Source organism: Mytilus edulis, chromosome 4 (genome assembly GCF_963676685.1).
Source record: "Mytilus edulis chromosome 4, xbMytEdul2.2, whole genome shotgun sequence".
NCBI lineage: Eukaryota > Metazoa > Mollusca > Bivalvia > Mytilida > Mytilidae > Mytilus > Mytilus edulis.
The window spans coordinates 28,912,866-28,930,718 of record NC_092347.1 but is presented as its reverse complement, the minus strand read 5'-3'; the positions used below and the strand labels follow the sequence as shown (position 1 = coordinate 28,930,718).

General features: G+C 32.1%; 1 long non-coding RNA gene across 1 annotated transcript in view; it reads left to right on the top strand.

Annotated features, from left to right (window-relative positions):
* The window catches only part of LOC139519353 (uncharacterized), a 36,025-nt gene extending 21,443 nt beyond the window's left edge, over positions 1-14,582 (top strand). The window contains exon 3 of the long non-coding RNA XR_011663572.1: positions 14,425-14,582. This is a non-coding gene — a long non-coding RNA (uncharacterized lncRNA). The remainder of the gene's footprint in view (positions 1-14,424) is intronic.
* The last annotated feature ends 3,271 nt before the right edge of the window (positions 14,583-17,853 follow it).

Sequence of the window (17,853 nt, the reverse complement as noted above, 5' to 3'; positions counted from 1 at the left end):
ACATCTCCTTTTATTCATCTTTGACGTATTTACCACATCTCCTTCTATTCATCACTGACGTATTTACCACATCTCCTTTTATTTATCATTGACGTATTTACCAAATCTCCTTTTATTCATCTTTTACGTGTTTACCAAATCTCGTTTTGTTTTGTATTAGTTGGTTTATATATCAATGCTTACGTGGTTTTTTACATGATTGTAAGCTAATAAAAACCACAAGAAAAAAGAACATATACACGTAGTAAATTTATGAAGAATCCGGTTGAAATTCAAAGAAATGTAAAATTCTACTAGAATGGGATAATTATGAACTATGAACTATCTTGTCTTCTTTAGTTTATTTTTAATTTCTTGTTTTGTACTTTTTTCTTAACTGTGGTCTTCATTTTCATTCGTGATATAATTACATTATGCAACAGCTGATAAAACGCACTTATATAGATGTAAAATTAATATAATGCTTTGAATTCGCCGTAAATTAGAATTTCGTTCCCTGATTATAAGACATTGCATAGTTTCGTTCTATTCATTCTTCGTCTTGCAATTTATTTTTTTTGGTTGGAGGAAAGTCAGAGTGCCTAATTTTTAGAACCACCGACCTTCCGCGGGAAATCTTACATTACATTTTTTAAAAGTGTTATTTGATAAAGTTAATTGCATTTTTTAGGGGGGCAGTTTCCCGACAACTAATAACACATTTTACTAGCTCATGAACAAACTGGAGGCGTCATAGTGGACGAGGGTTAATTGATTTTTTTTTATAAAACATGTACACATCTATCATAAATCTTAGAAAAAGATTACTAGGTTAACAATAAATTTCTTCCACATCCTTTCATCTTTGTAGAAGGCTGTGAACATATCATTCCGATCGAATTCTTCCATAGTTTTGCTAAAACTTTCTATAGCGGTTGGTTTGCCATGTGGTGAAACTCCTGGTTTGCAAATTTGGACACTAAGCAAACTTGTTTCCGTTCGTTTTGTCTGTATGTACATTGAAAGCAATGTTTTTCGTCTTCTCATAAATACAGAGTCATCCGGACGTTATTCATGTTTTTTTTTAATTCTTTGGAGCATGTTACTTCTCAAAGTTCCAGTCATAAATGTCCTTCTTACAAGCAGTTTTAATGCTAGTGATAGACTAGAAAAAAAACTATCGCAAAGCACTTGGTATCTTTGATTAAATAAACAACTAGCAATCGGAAGACTTTTAACTTCTTTGAAGTTCCCCATCAGGCACATGATCAAAGTTACGGCCTCTGTAAACAGTACTATGAATGAGATAACCGGAAATATATTCAACCAGCATCCAAAATTTAATGCCAAATTTGAGGCTTTTTGATGGTATATATTGTGTCATTACTGAGCGTGCACGTGTTCCAACCAAAGACTGGTCAATCAATCGTTAGGTTTCTTTCATGTGTATACAGATATTTAGATCGCATGTCAAACGAATCAAGAATCGGCTTAAACTTTACCGATGGGTCATAAGTGGTATCGTTTCTGCCTGAAACTTTACGTTTTGTAATACCGTGTTGTAGATAATTCAATATGAGAAATCAATCAAAAGTCGAGTTAATCGATAAGTTCGAGAAAAAAATATCCGAAGTTAGATATTCAGAGGTAATAATTCTGCTAACCGCATCATAATTTGCAATTGTCTGTTAACATTCCGGTCCGTTAATGTTATGTTCATGAAATTAAAAACATTTTGCCAAGATTTTGATGATTTTTTGGTAAATATGTGTTTGGTGTTTTTGTGTTGTTTTATTCTACTTGGAGCGGGATTCGTGGGTATCTATAAATAATTCATACTTAATGTTTTAAAATATAAAGGAGTTTCTCACTAATCCAATTAAGAAATGAAAAAAAAAACGGGAATATGTTGTTGCATTCAAATAAATGATTTTTGTTAATTCAAAAAGAAATATTGAATTTCTGAGATGTTTATAGTATTACATTATTTTCGGCAGTAAAATAAGAATTGGACTTCAACGATCCTTAATTGCGTTCAGTCGCAAACAAAGAGTAGTAACACACGATCATTGTCATACACTTACAGTTAACATTCATGATACGCACACCCTCACCCTCACCCGACTCCCCCCCCCCCCCCCCCCCCAAAAAAAAAAGTAAACCCCACTTCATTAACTTATCATATGACATACTGAAACATTTTTCAATAATGCCTTTGGTTATATTTACTATGATAGTTCCTCTAGACTTTTCACTCCTTTTCTTCTAAAAGTTATACATTGACTACATTAGTTTTTTTAATCATCGGGAAATTGAGATTATATTTCTTTATTATTTTTTTGGTTGGAATTGGTGAAGTTGATGTGAAAGAATCATTAGATAAGATTTTAGGAAATTCACATGCAGACGGAAGCTTTATTAAACTGTTTCTGTTCAATTTATACTGATATCTACAGATATATATAGGATAATCAAAGCCATGAGCCAACTCAATTACCTCCATGTTTTTAGTATGACAAAATAGATACACTCTATCAATAACATTGTATCAGTTTCATGAAAACAGAACTGCAAAAAGAGCGAATATTTTTACTTGTTTGTTTCAAGAACTATCTTCTTCATAAGATAAGTTGTAAACATGAGCATAAAATATGCTATTGCAGGCATATTCTTTACACCACTTTCGACAGTAAATTCGGGGTCTTCAGCACTTTGAATTTCTTCCGGCGGAAAAAAAACGGAACCAAAAAGTTGCCATATTTGCCATATTTGCAGTATTACGCAACTCTCCATTTGACGTCATAAATTCTTAGTCGACTTTCATATTCGTGCATTTTTCTGTAGTTTTCCTATTTCACAATGTTAATGGTATTTGGGGAAAATGTCAATTTTGCAAATGCACAGAAAATTCTAATAGAATTACTTGCTGGTCAGACATTTTTTAAGCAATAAACATTCCAATTGAAAAAAAAATAATGCTATAAATCGTATCAGTGTATTTTTTAGACTTGATATTGAATTTTACATGAAACGAGTGTATTGCAATAACAGGTTATTAAAATTATTGAACTAATGAATGCTACATGTATATAAAGAAATAATTCAAGTATGAACGTTTTTTACATTTATTACAAATTTATAGCGTATGTCGACAAATAATATTTCATTCGTTGCTTGTTGATTGCAAGTTACTTTCGGTGTGTTGCCGAAGTTTACTGGTTTATGGCATTGATAAACAATCAACACATAGCACGTGGAGCATATGAAAAATAAATGAATTGATAGAGCCATAGTTTTTTAAAACATTTTCTATCAAACTTTTTTCCTTTTAACATATTGCTAAATGATTTGGTGTATTTAATTTGTTCCTTCAAAATCTTTTTTTATTTACATTGAAGTATACGTTTGTTTATATTCGTTCGTCACGGATTCTCCCTTGCACTTGCAATGTGCGCAGTCCTAACAAGTAGTAATTCGTTACTCTTCATTTTTCAATTTTTGCCCGATAATCCCTACTTTTCTTTTCATGATTTTATAACATATAGATAATTATTTGATAGCAGTACACGTACGAAGATTATGATAGTATTAAGGATTAATTTTTCTTACACTTGTTTTACAATAAAACCTATAGTATTTAAGTCTGTTATCAACTTTTCTTTTAAATTTGAAGTTTCATATGACTAGTCTACAATTGTCAAGATGTGACTCTAAGTTCTAACGTTTTGTTTGTTTCAGCGCGGGTACCTGTTGTTGTTGTGAAAGTGACGTCAAACTACTGTTTACAGTATACGAAATAAAACCGTTAAATTATTTAAATTTAACTGTAATTATTAAACCAACGTATTTTTAACATTTTTGAAAGACATAACGTCGTATTTGTTCAAAAATTATGATAAGATATTTTTACCAATTAAGGGCCAATATTTTGGCCTTGTGGCATTTTTCAGATATTACCGAGGCCAATAAATTGGCCCTATGGCACAGAACTCGCTAGGACGGTTTCCTGCAGTTCCTTGATGATTGATTTTTCCTGCATTGTGGTTTCCTCAATCTTTTCAATATCATTTCTATTTAGTTCACATTTTTCCAGTGCTTTTTCAACGACTTGACCCATGCCTTCAAAGCTGTTTTCCATTTCTTTGTTATGTTGCTGTAAATCGGCAATATTATTTTCTACATGATCCAAACGTTGGACAACCGATGATAACTGTTGTTTAACATCTTCAATTTTTTCGACCTCTGTTTCGATTTTTGCTATTCTGCTGTTCATTCATAGCAAAGTATTTAAAATCTTATTCAGAACCTCCAAAGTTTTTGGTTCTATGTTTGCCTCCAACGTGTTTTTACTAGTTTCTTCTAATAAGAGTTTTGTATCATTTGGATCCATTTTCAATCGTTTTTGGTAACGTTGTTACGACGCCATCTTGTAGTTAGTGAAGAACAATACCTCAACAATGCAGATTTCTTATAGTGACGTTAAAGTCTTGGTTACAAAATAAAAGTAACAAAGTTCCGTTTTCCTTTATCTCTCAAATTTGTATTTTGAACGTATTTTTCAGCAAAACTAATTTAGTAACATGCAGAATTACTTACTACGAATCTTTCGGACAAATTTCAATTTCTAACTTGGGCAGTAATCACAGTTAAATCTAGACTTTTTATATTATTTTCCACAAAATAACTTTCTAAATCATTTACAAACAAAGAAAATAAAAAAGGTGATTGATTTTCACCTTGTTTTACTCCTGTATGAGATATAAAAAAAATCGGAAAATTCATTTCCTTTCTTGACACATGTTTTTTTTATATTTTGATACATATTATAGATCACATTAAATAGTTTACCTTTAATGTTTGATTTTTGCATTTTTTGCCACAATCCTGACCTCCATACAGTGTCAAAAGCGCTTTAAAAGTCTATAAAAGTGCAAAATAGCTTCTTACCAAATGAAAAATATATAGTAATTAAAGAATACAATAACGTTACGCACGCTGTTCCTACAACCCCTAGGATTTGTAACACACTCTTCGAAATTTCCTCCGCAAAACAAAATAAAATGTTAGCAAACACGAACCACTATTAAAACAAATTCAATATATGTTTTAAATTATGTTTTTATAGCTCTTGATCATATACTAAGTAATATCTAGTATATTTGAGGATTAAAATAACAAAGCTATGTGAAAAAAACGGATGTCCAACGTTACATTTATGAAAAACTGTTTTGACTCTTATGTATAGTGATCATATTTCTTATTCTCTGATCTTCCGGAAACTTGGCAGGAACAACGGCATGTGTCGGTTCTTTGTGGCGTTAAAGCCGTTATTTTGCCAAATTTCATTTGACTCGGTGGCTGCATATTAAGCTGGAATAAGAAAAATGTCCAACGACGTTTTTCGGTAACTTAACGACTGAAAGTGAATTTTATAAGTAGATATAGCGGAAAACGAATAAAAAGAGTAAGACAATAATAACATCTACCAAAAGTACAAATATTTGCCTCATTGTTCGTGAGTTCAAATATTGCAGATTTTATAAAATCTTCTCTACACAATCGTTTTTCAAGCGGTAGCCATTTTGTCCAAGTTGATATTTCATTTTTCAAAGCAGTTAACGCGTATTTTTTAACTGATATTTCAGTAAGTTATTTATAATTGATCAAAACAAAAGTTAGATACACGAAGAGTACAAAATGCCAAAATTCTTTTCTTATTAACTACATATTTGGGTCTCTAAGAAATAATTTTTTTCAACACATTACAAAACGGTAGCCATTTTGTCCAACTGTCTAAAAACGTCGAAAAATCCGAAAAACGCTAATTTCCGACGTTACATGTCCTAAAGTTTCAATTAAATGTTCATGATAATTAAAACAAATCGTTTGGTGAAATTTGGAAAAAGATGTTGATGGCCGCCGAAAAAAAAGAATAATGCATGTTGCTACATGTATTATAGACTCCGGCCGGGACATAGATTCGACACAGGTTAAATTTTGCAATTTTTATTGATCGTTTATAGCTTTTATCGATTTATTTAAAAGAATCGTGAAAAGGGAAATTAAAAATCTCATTACATGAACTTCGTTCAACTTTTGCAAAGACAAATTGAAAACACCAAGACAATCCTCTAAATGTAAAATGCGAATTTTAATTTATGTTGCGGAAGGACTACGAAATAGATCATTTAAAGTAGTCACTTCAGTAAGGTGCATTCACCAATTATATTAAAAGACTTAATACAAGTCCATGGAATGTTTTACTTCGCAATTTGTCCTGCTATTCATGTTATATAAACTGAAAGTTATTCCTGTACTACATGTACTAGCGAAGCCGGATCTTTTCGTCAATATTAACTTGTGCATGAAATTGAGGTAATTGAAAGACAAATCCAAAACAGCGACGAAAACCGTTTCATTGAATTAATAAAACCCGGGATTATATTAGCCGTTTTTACGGACAATTCAGGAGTAGATTACTATATTTCAGTAAAATGTATATCAGAAGTTAAACAATTTAAGCAAGCAACTTTAGAAGACTTGGAAAATAATTCTCAAGCCAAGATTCAAGAAATTGAAGGGGTGTATTTCGACAAATTATGTACCAAGAAAAATACAATTCTATTCAAATTAATCAAGGTTAAAAATGTTTCGATTTACTTGCTTGCAGAGTGTCAGATATATTTGTATTGGGGTTGAATTAAGATATAGAAATTTTACAATAACAGATGATATGCACCATGAAAGTTAAACATCCTATCATAAAAGTTTTGCACATTATTTATGAAAACCGTATACATGTACTTCCGTCCAATTTTTCCTTCCTACATGTACGTTACTTGCTACAATAAGCACTGCATTTTTAGGTGAAATAACTTAAAAGGTAAACATTATTAAATCGATTTCCACAACTTGAAGTAATTTATGATAAAATGATATCACAAAAAGAACAGAACCAGGATCAACCAACAACAAATAAAAAAACCGAATAAAACTTGCAAAAATTAATCAAAGTCAAAAACCCTCTTTGAATGACGCCGCATTTTAGTGTAACGTCGTGTTGTAGGAACATCGTGCACAACGAGAATACAAATATATCAACAGTAGAGAATCCTCTACGAAAACCTGCTTGGCACTTTGAAATCAGGTCTACGTGATCTGCATAATTATTTAACCTGTAATTCAACATAGCAGAACAAGTTTTACTAAAGCATGAATTCAAAGTGATTCCTCTGTACATTTCGGGATCAGATCTTGATCCTTTATTTTCAAATATTGTAATCATGATTCCATTAGACCAACTGTCTGGGACAATTCCAGTATCTAAAATCAAATTGAATAGCTTAACGTAAATTGGCATTAAATCGTCAATTGTATTCTTTATATTCATCACTACCTGAAGCTTTGCCATTTAAATTTGAAACAACTTTTTTAATTTCCTCTTCTGTTACTGGACTGTTTAAAAATAACTCAACATCGTCTGATAGAGTATCAAATTCCAAATCTTGTTCGAAATTATTTTCTGTCTCAACAGTTTCATTTAGTATTTTAAAATGATCATACAATGCTTTTAGAGATATATCGTCATTGTTATCTTTTTTTTTTTACTATCATTTAGATTATTAAGGATTTTCCATAGAGCTTTTGTATCCTTTTTAGAAATGTTACGCAACTCATCAGCAGCCCTCTGTTGATAGTTTGCAAAAGCTTTATTTAATGTTATTTCATGTTCTTTACTAGCTTGTCTCATTTTACTTCTGTTTTCAGCATTTTTCAAAAAACTATATCTCTTTCGAGCTTTATGAAATTTTTTTCTACTCTTCGAGCATTTTCTATTAAACCAAGGTTTTGAATTTTCATGTTTGTAAAAATGTTTATGTTTATTTATTTTCCCAAACGTTTCTGCCGCCGCATCTTTAAAGTTTTTGCTGATATCTAAAACTATATTGTTTATACCATTTTGAGTTGCATCATTATTTACGGACAATTCGTCCAGTTTATTCATAACAGTGGTCAAAATACCTTCGGGAACCTCAGGTTTTATTAATTTGAATGCCTTAAAAAAAAATTAGCATTGACCCCCATTTATCTTTTTTTTTTTAAATGTTTTACATGTATAATGATAAGCCATCTGTAAAAGTCCTATAAAATTTCAATAATTCTTTGATAGTTTTTGAGAATGTAAACATGTTAATGATAAAACTAGGAAAAGTCGAGAGAGAATATCTTCCTGCCAAAATTTCAATGGCTAATATCTCGAAAACAAGTACATTGACCTGTATATTTTTTTTACTCTTTTGATTCCTTTATTAATCCCCTTTCGATATTAACTAGTTAGTTAGTTTGAAACTGAGAAACATACTTCCTTCAGATTGCAGGTCAACCCGACCTTTAGATTTTTTGTTAAAATATACAAAAAATATACAAAAAAACACATATTTTCATTTTTTCTGAATCATGGAGTTTTGTGAAATTATCAAATTTCCTCATGTGTTTTTTTTTTTTATTGAAAAGTGCAAATAAGTAAAGCATAGCTAGTATTGTAGTAACAAAGTTTGAATACTACTTGACCAAAATAAATAGAATATTGTGTGGGGCTCTCTTGAATTTTATCACCATATTAACGTATTTTCCCCTTGGAAACAGAGTTATTATTTGTTGAATTCTTCAGTATAGGGAATTCCATGTTCCCAATTGTTTCCAAACCTTTATGAAAATACATAGAAGCTTATATATACTCTAGATCTAAACTACAACGGTTAAGTATTATTACAACATTTGTCATAGTAACAAATATCACCCATAACAACATCCAATCATATGATATATAATATATATATATATGATTTTGTGTTAAAAAATACTGATAATTATGTTAATATTTTCATTTTTCTAATGGGAATATAATTGCATGCTTTAATCTGTTTAACTCTCAGTCCTGTCTTTGCTCCTTGAGAAGACTTTACAAATTTGAATATATACACTGTGGCATTTTTGGTGAGGAGTGGAGGTTGGGTATTTTTTGTTTGAATATTTCATAAATCCTTATAAGGAAAATTCAGAGGTTTAGCTATAAAACCACTACATAAGAAAATGCCTGTACCCAGTCAATAATATATGACAGTTTTTATCCATTCGTTTGATGTGTTTGAGCTTTTGATTTTGTTATTTGCTTAGAGACTTATCCTCAGTGTTCCGTATTTGTTATATTACTTTTTCCTACAACATTTGGTTTCAATCTGGTAATCTATAATTATTCATGATATGTTACGAACAGATGATGGACTTCATGGAGATTGCAATATCACATTCTAGCTTTTGTCAAGGTCCGTATAATATTTGAAAATATTGCTCGACAATATAATGTCCTTTTCAAAAATGGAAAAAAATTAAGAAATATTGGCAAAATTCTAATTTTCCTAGCGCAATTACTCTCACAAATTTCAAGCAGCAAGAGACCCAACTTGAAATCTCACTTATAAATATAAGCTTACAAACCGATAATAGAAACATTTGGTTTAAGCATTTCAAAACTGAAACTGAAGTGACAAAGACAGACAGATGGATTGACAGACCAAACGAAAACATATAATGTCTTGGTCTTTTAACAGAACACTTCACACATAACAAATGTAAAATCTCTTGCTATTACTGTGCTACTATCAGGATAATGCAATGCTAAGGTGTACATTATAACTACCTCAGATATACAGCACAGTTCAAATGTACTCATACCTTTAGGGGCTGATCCTAGACTTTGAAAGTGGTGTAATTCCATAAAATAAAAATAAACAGCTGCACCATGATCGCATGTTACGCCCGTCGCTTTTTCAAAGAATAAATTTCAATAACTTCTCTATGTCATATCACAAATTCATGAAATCTAATTAGGGCGAGGGGGACCTTTTACAGCTGACTATGCGGCATGGGCTTTGCTCATTGTTGAAGAACGTATGATAACCTATAGTTGTTAATTTCTGTGTCATGTTGGTCTCTTGTAGAGATTTGTCTCATTAACAATTATACCCCATCTTCTTTTTTATATTAACAGAAAAGATAAAAAAAAATCTACATGAAAGTCGAAAAATATAATATTGTATGCATGACAAAAAAAAGGGGTTCCAGAAAGGTTCTCCAAAGGTCAAATGGTCACTTTTAGAAATTTCTAACCAGGTCATTTTTAAAAGCAAATTATACAGTTAACACTGACACCAACAAAATTTCAAACTTGATCTCTGTTTTGTGGTAATAAGCATTGTGTATACATGTTTCATAAGATTTGATTGAAGCAAACTAAAATTAGAAAATGGAAACCAACTTTGTGACGACTAATGTACTGCCGGCATGTTTAAACCTACTACAACGCCCCCCCCCTCCCCCTCAAATAAATTGCGGTGCGGCCATAAAAGTGTTTATTTTAGTTTTTGCCTTTGTATCTTGAATCGATCAAATGTGTGCACAATGCGTCGGACATTGGAAATTTATTCTTTTATTTCACATGGGACACTAAAGTCTCGTATTCATGAATAATTACAACTTGTTGGGACTAGAAAGCATTGATAGTTCAGAGTGGCTATCTGTCCGGCTAGCCGGAGGCATAGTGCTAGGGATATTTGTCCGGCCATTGCAATGCACAAGTCATATAATGTGCGTTTGGAAGTGCGTGTAATATTATCTTCAGTAGCACCAATGGGGCGCGTGTAATCTGATCACTGATTTCCAATTTTAAGATCATGGCTGAAAACGGCGATATCAATATTTGTGATAAATTTTGCAGTTTTCAGAATTTGACAATGGAACACGATAGTATGAACTTCAAGAATGATATAATCTTATAAAAGGGAATAAAAAAAATTGAAATCACAAGGAAAATGGGAAAAAAATTTATTAATCGGAGAACTATAGTTTTACAAAATTATTCGACTCGCTACAGCTGTGTAAATGGTGGAAAAGAAGTTTAAAGCAAGAGAAGTTGAGAAAGGCCTTTAAAATTGCATGTCTAACTGAATAAAATTAAGCTTAGTTATATTCCTAAAATGTAGGGATGTTGGATATAGGATTATAAAAAGTGGGGTAATGAAATACACAAAGATGGGATCAGGAGAAGAAAAGAGGAATTTGGGAAAAGGAGCACACTGTGTCACCCCGACCCCATCACGTAAATAAGATAAAATCCCACCTAGTATTTCTGAATAAGATTTTAACAGCGTTGTTTACTTTGTTTTTTTAAGGGGGGGAATTACAGAAAAAACTACCACCTCTCACTCAAAATATGGATAACTTTATGTCTAGGGGTCTTCAATTCTCTTTGACAGCTACACACATACTAATTTTGTACCTTTTTTAGCTAGACAAAATCCTTTACGTTAACTTAAAATGCACGAGTCAAACACTACCCAAGTTTGTTTTACAAGTAGTTTCTTCTTTCTTTTTATATAAAAAATATGGAATATATATGATTTTTTTTTCTAATTATTGGTTATACACATTGGATACAAGTATGAAGAAAACAACAATTTTAATTGCCAGTAACCAGATTAGGTCCTAACAATAAATATTACAAACATTTGCTACCCCCTGGTGCTGCTGAAGATAATAGTACACGCACACACTAATAGTGACACGTGCATTGTATTGACCGGACAAATAGTCGTGGTACTATTCGTCCGGCTAGCCGGGAAAATAGCAACTTCCTTGATAATTTCAAAGAAAAATAAGATTGGTATGTACTGCGCTGTTTGTAGTGTCCCAGTTAATTAAGTAAGACCATGTGTGGAATTTGTCTTCAAATTATTACTTTTATTAATCTTGTATTTATACAGACATTCTCAGCTTAGTGGTTTCATTCCAAATCTTGGGATTAATGCAGTCTTTTATAAAGGTTACAGAGACAGATACAGAAAATAGGGGAGTAATTCATGTAAAGGTTAAAAAAAACCGTTGAGAATAGCAAAACAATGTTTTGAAGATTCAACCTAAAAAATTGATACCTTTTTACATGTTTACTATCTTAAAGGAGAGGAGGGGGATTTCAGAAGGATAAGAAGTGAGCTTTTGCTGAACCCCCTACCCAACACACACACAAAACAAGATATAATGTCATCGGAATCTTGAACTTATGAGATATATGTAGAACGACGCATAGTAAGGAATGATTCATAATTATTACAATTATTTTGCTTGATAATTTTGCTTTGATAATTTTGCCGGTAATATCATAATTATTTTACCGGGATTAGCACAATTCCAACTTAGCATATGTATTCTATTTGTCTGTCTCCAGTGTATGTAAAGTGCGGATCCTAAAATACCATTTTCACTGTATATGCCATGCATTTCTGATGTAGAATGGTAAATAAACAGACGAAAAAATTATGATTTTTGAAGAAAATGAAGACAATTGTTCACATGTATTATATTTAGTAATAAATAATACAAGTTATACAAAGTAAGAGATGGGAACGGGTTTTTATCGCGCCGAGAGCCATCCATACGTGAAATATATACCGAAATAGGTGAATATTTAGGACGTTTTACGAACAAATCGTGCAGGTGATTAAAAACTAGCAGGAAAGATGTAGTTGCAAAAAAATATTCATTACAACACAATTATTAATGTTGCATAACGTAGAATAGCTTTTGTTATCCAGTTTGCCCATATTGTATTGAATTCCACTATGATGCTATCTTTATGCGAGTCATGTTCACTGTTGAATAATGATACTTTACTTTCATTTTCACTGTAGAGCGATTCATTAGTATTGTATATGCGGTGCATTTTCACTGTATGAATTTTATTAATTTTTATGCATTAAATTCCAAATTCAGCCGACTTGCTCAAACAATAATTAAAGTAATAAAAGGATTTGATAGTGCTGACTTTGAGATGAAAAGTTTGATTGAACACTCCAATCTCGAAGATCCTAAATTCTAATTGCGGGATAGTAGTACAACAAAGGAGTTATTAATGATATGTTAATAGCTACATGTATATATTAAGAGGATTCCATTATACACCCATTATACTGGACTTCTGATATTAGCGATCACCAATTGACTATTATTAATTTTTTAGGTCACCACAAGCTTAAAATGTGTTCAATTTGCCTGTCCGTCTATCCGTCCGTCCATCACACTTCAGTTTTAGTTTAGAAATGCTTTGACAAAATGATTCTATTATTGGTTTGTTGTTATTGTGTTACAGGTCAATTTTTTTTTATGCTGGTGAAATAACATCTCAGACGGGTGTGTGCCATAAGAAATTAAGAATTTTCTTACAATTGTTAAGGCCATATCTATCTTGCCTTACCATAAGCCAGGTTGGCCCGGCTATTGCAATCCCAAGAAGTTCATCATCTGCTAACTTTAAAAAAAATTATTATCAGATGATGAACTCGGAACAAAGTCCGACCAAACGCAATTATCTTTTCAAGTATCTACTTGTATGCAATATTTGAGAAAATCAACATACCCCTTCCCCCCTTTTTCCACCCCCGCCCCAATGTTACATTGTATATTACATTTATTGAACAATCTGAAGAAAAGAACCCAGTCAAGATTGTGAGTGAAGCAAAAATGAAGTCATATTCCAATTTGAAAATAAACATCTTCTATTTATGTATTTTTTTACATAAATTTCTAATTATGCAGTTTTTGAGTGAATGTTGCTATGAATAATATGTGTTTCCGTGGTAACAATTGAAGTCAACAACACTTGACGATAGTAATTTAAAGTTTGCGTTAGGTTTTATGTATCTTCTTATTGGTTATAAAACAATTCAGGACATTTAAGCTCTTAAACTGCAACATTCTGCAAATAAAAACTCCGTTTCCAAGGAAAAATCGGTTGCTGTGGTGATAAAACTGAAGAAAATCCCACGCATTTTTCTATTTAATTTGATAAAGTTGTATCCAAACTTCATAACTGCAGTGCTTACTATTCTATACACATTTGCATTTTTTCTGAAAAACACAAGAGAAAATTTGATAATTTCGCAAAAATCCTAATTTCAGAAAAAATGAAAACATGCATTTTTTCGCTAAATTTTTCAAAAATTATACAAATTTGGTTGACATGCAATCTTCATTAAAGTGAAGCTTAAACCAAATTGTATCAATGTTACATATGAACATTAATGCAAAATGCATGATTCTATTCATAATCAGACTCTGAATTGTGGTGATTTAGCTGATTTTTGAAAGATTTTACCATGCTTAACTACCAAAAAATAGTGTGTCCGTTACCATTGCAACCACTCCTATTTTCCCACTCAAAATTATTTTTTGAGCAGTATTCATTTATTGCTTCTACTAGGCCAATTATAGATAAAATCTGGAACCCCCCATGTATCACATTTATTATATGGCACTCTGCCTGGTTCTCATAAAGAGCTGTACTTCAGCAAACAATGTCAGGTCTATGTAGCTTTTATTGTTGTCTTGCAGGTTCAGATAGCAAGGAAGTATTTCAGAGGTTTAAGAGAATTGGTATTTTAGAAATGATATTTGGCAGTTCCTTACTGATTTGTGGAATAGTAGGTGTTGTATATGGAGATGGAAGATATTTTGTTCCTCCATATTTTACTGGATCATTTATTACAGGTGTTTTTGTAAGTACTTTAAAAAAATTATCCTATTTGATTTTTACGTAAAATATCCTTAATTTGGTGAATTTTGGCATGCCATTTCTTATAAGTTATTTTTTTTTAAATGTAGCTCTTAGGCCCCGGTCACACGAGACCACGATTGATCCACGCTCACCGCGTTCTGAAATGACGACACGAACCACACCAAAAACTAGGAGTGATCTCAGGTGCTCCGGAAGGGTAAGCAGATCCTGTTCCATATGTGGCACCTGTCGTGTTGCTAAGGTAGCAATACACAGTTAGAAGTTTAGTTTCGCATTATGGCCCCTGTGAATTTTTAAAATATGAAAGTTTTTGTACAATAAAATTGATTTTTAGATAATTGAAGAATAATATAGCCTTCTTAGTGGGTTTATATGAACATTAAGATTGTTTTTAACATGTTTTATAGGCCATTTATATGATTGACAGTCCGTATTTTCCTATCCGTACCGTTCATAGGTCCATACATTAGTGTAGTGTTTATCAACAAAGATTTTGCGCTCGATCTTTTCAATTCAATTTTATGGAAAAACGAGCAGATAAGCATATGATTTTTTTGGGACCACTTGATAGATATAAACTTATGGATTCAGGAAAGGTATCACTGTAATTGATTGAAATTTTCCTTTAGACCAAATTTTGGAGACTTTTGTGACATGTTCACCCCCCTTTTTTGCTATATTTTGTATCTAAGAAATGCAGATTGTTGCCATGGTTCCACCCAAGAGGGATTATATTTCACCCTTATGACCATTAGAAATCAAATCTATGGAAGATTCTCTTTCTATAAGTATATACATGCATAACACACATATACAGCCTTCTTTGTTCGACAGGAGGGGAAAGAGGGTGTTTAAAAAATTTTGAGTGTCAATTTTAAGTTTTTTTCCTAACTGTGTATTGCTACCTAATGTTATAACAAATCCGGTAAATAGTCTAATTCGGTAGATCACATTCATGAAAAGAAAAGGGAATTGTAGTTACGACGTAAGGAACATATCCGATATCATCTGTGAAATGGTTAATCCATAACGGTCAACCAACTCGTGAAGACGTCCGTAAAATTTACGAAGGGATGATTTCAACTTCACCATTTGGAACTCTTGGTTTAATAGCTTCCTTGTGAGCAGCAACCCTATATCAAGAAAATCATGATAGGAAATACAAGCACGGGAATATCGTATCAATTTGGAGATATGTACCCCGTATGCAGGTGCTGCTGGAATGTTGCTACTTAGAAATGGAAAATTCGCAATTGGAAAGTTGAAATCATCTCTTTTGTCGTAAAGTTTTGTTTTCAACCGACCCTCATTGTCAATTTCTAGATGTAAGTCAAGATATGAGGCCTGTAACTGTATCTGTAGTATTCTTTATCTATAGTTCGATGGTATAGATGCGTTCAACATAGTGACCGAATTTTGAATTATTTAGTGAGAGAATATCATCTATAAAGCGGAAAGTAAAGTTAAAGGATATAACTCCTTATCTTTCTTCCTCAGAAGTTCATGTATAAAGTCAATCTCATAATAATAAAGAAAAAAGTCGGAAAGAAGAGGGCACAATTGGTTCCAATTGGAATGCCGACAGTCTGTTGAAAAACACGTTCTCCGAACATAACAAATATGTTGTCAATCAGGAATTCAAGCATCTTGATAATGTCAGTTTCAGGAAATTTTTTGTTTGAATTAGAGTGATACTTTTCAAAGAAGGATTTATCCCTCCCTAAGACAAGATACTTGTATCTACGTTGGCCATTCTTTTTTATGAAGCAAAGCAATACCAACTCTTTCAATTTGTCTTTTAATTTTGAATGTTGAATACTTGTGTAAAGTGCAGAAAAGTCAAATGTTTTAATACTATTACAAGATGAGAGAGAGTTAGATTGTATGTACTCTAAAAGATATATGGAATTTTTCAGTATCCACATCTGATTTACGCCACCTCTAGAATAGGCAGTTTCACAATAACTTTGAACACGGCCGACACTCGGCTAACCGAGAGATTGGTCGGTTAATCTATATTGAGTATGTGGCTATATCGGCGGTGGGTCTGTTAATCGGGTTGGCTAAAGTCTGTTAATCAGGTGTTATCGAGGAAATCATTGGAAATTCTGCATGTTTCATTGTATAACTTTTTAAATATATGTTTATCATAAAAATTATTCATGTCTAACAAAACAATTCAATGTACCGAATCCAGTGGTGTAATTATAATTTTTCTAGCTTCGATGTACGATCTATAAAATGAAAAGGCGTGTTACTCATCAATAAATTTATACACATTTTACACACACAAAATGTACACAAAAAGACACGTTGGTTGAATTTACTTGCATGCGATATTTTGAACATCGAACAAAGACAGGCATTATGTTTGTCAACCAAATTGATATCATTGTGTGAAAAATCTACACAAAAATCTGTATTTTGGTGACATAAATCAATCTTTATTTAAAACCTGGTCTGTTAATGGGTCGGATGTATAAAACCCGGTCTGTTAATTGGTCTGTTAAGAGTTATGAATGGCAATAAAAGTATAATTTTATTGCTGTATGGGGTGTTATCGGATCAAATGGGTAGGCTCAAGACGAGTGGCTAAAATATACGGAAACAACACATGAGCAATGAAACATAATATATACGGAAACACTGACATGAACAATGAATTTAGGCCATGAATATTGAAAACTGACATAAAAAAAAGTGTAATATAGAGAATAATACATGGCAAAATCCGTATCATATGTCGTATCATCCCGAGACATCAATATCAGCCCAAGGGCCTAAAATTTAGGCCCGAGGGATGATATTGGTCGAGGGTGATACGGCATGTGATACGGATTTTGCCATGTATTATACACTTTATCATATATTTCAACAGAAGAGTATTATATAATATGAACTGTTTTCTGATCCATAGCACTGGATTACCTTCAGTTCTACTTTTGTCTTGTTTCAAAGGCCTTAAAAGAACTGCTCAATTACTTATCCAAAGCACTTGGGTTACCTTACAATTTGCGTGCTGTTGTTTTAAAAATATTTTGTTTATTATTGTACTAATTATTTTTCATAGTTGCATTTAGTGTGCCAAAAAATATGGAAACTTGACGTTCGTGACGTCACATACAATATGAAAACTCGACGTTCGTGACGTCACATACCAAACAATGACGTCATTCAAAAAATTTACCTATTTTGAGGGAAATTTTTCTTAAGCAAAAAAAAAACCAAAACTGACTTAATGTAAA